Source organism: Mytilus trossulus, chromosome 6 (genome assembly GCF_036588685.1).
Source record: "Mytilus trossulus isolate FHL-02 chromosome 6, PNRI_Mtr1.1.1.hap1, whole genome shotgun sequence".
Taxonomy (NCBI): Eukaryota; Metazoa; Mollusca; class Bivalvia; order Mytilida; family Mytilidae; genus Mytilus; species Mytilus trossulus.
Genome location: NC_086378.1, coordinates 10,867,750 through 10,869,269, shown reverse-complemented (window position 1 = coordinate 10,869,269; position 1,520 = coordinate 10,867,750).

Sequence of the window (1,520 nt, the reverse complement as noted above, 5' to 3'; positions counted from 1 at the left end):
GAAAAATAGTACACAGCATACAACGTCCCCCGTTAGAATCTTCTATAAAAACGTTGTACAGAAACACAAAATATATATTCACTTTTATTAAGGTCATTACAATTTCCAAAAAAAACACAAATGAATGAAGGTAGTTTATCAAAAGTAGCTTCAAGATGCTTTTAAATACCGAAATGCATATTGTTTTCATACATTTTGTATATATGTATCTGAAACCTTGAATCAAAACTCTCGGACTTTAATAGAAATTATTCATTCATTAATAATAGGGCCGGTTCGACTCGGGCTAGGAACCGGATCGACTTTGACCAAATTTGGGACAAACATAGACTTTTATGGGTTGTTATGTGGTTCTCTGCTGATTCTTCTTCTTCTTCTTCTCCTTCCTGATACAGAAAAGAGTACGGTGTCCGAGTATGGAATATCCCTGCAGTGTGGCCTCAGAGTGTGGCACTATATACATGAAAATGGAGGTCGAAAATTGTGATATATAACTTAAAATATATGGCACAGCAAGGATTTGTTAAGTAAGAGAACTACTATACAATGCTTGGCCAGTCCAATGATTACAATTACAACGATGGGTTTTGCTAATTGTTGAAGGTCGTACGATAACATATAGTTGCTTACTTCAATCAGGAACATATATGTTAGATATACTATTCCCAGCTTCAATGTCATTTGTCATTTTCATAGATACCACATCTTCTTATTTCTATTTTAGCTATACCTAGGATTTGTATAGTCTTACCAAGGATTTGTATAGTAAGTATAACTATACAAATCCTTGGTCTTACTATGTACAAAACTTTGGCTGTACATTATTATTGCCATCTTTGATTGTAAAATAGCAAGACATAGTTGATATGGTTTTTAGCTTAAATCTGCAAATTTGATGCACAATATTTGTGGTTGTATACGTTCAATCCGATTTTGCAACTCTGTCATATAAGGGGAGGTAACTCTTATAAAACACATATTGTAACAGAACGTTATAGAAAAAAATCTGTTTTCTTGTGGCAAGAACAGTTTCAGGGACACTTTTACCTCTTAAAATTTAAAAAAAAAAAGGCATTTTTGAAATATATATATCGTCTCAACTTTAATGTTAAAATTCTATCTGATATATATATTTCTTTCTATTCACACATTTTTTTATAAACAATCTAAGCAAGGATTTGTATAGTATCTTACTATACAAATCGATCTAAGCAACATTGAAAAGTTTGGATTTTGTTTTGTTTTGTTTTTTTGAAGTTTGCACTACTTGAAGGTTATATACAATCACAGTAACCTAATCTTTCTTTGCTATTTTTTTTTAGCGTAAGTCAAGCACATCTCTGGTAAAATCTTCATTTGGCAACGTACAAATATTTATGAGGACATTTTTAGTGAAGATTTTTTTTTATTATACAGATTTTTATTTTATTGCTTTTAAAGATACTATTTTTAATTCATGTTTTCGTAAAATATATATACATGCGTCCCGTTTTGACCGCTGAAAAGGGGAGATAATTTCG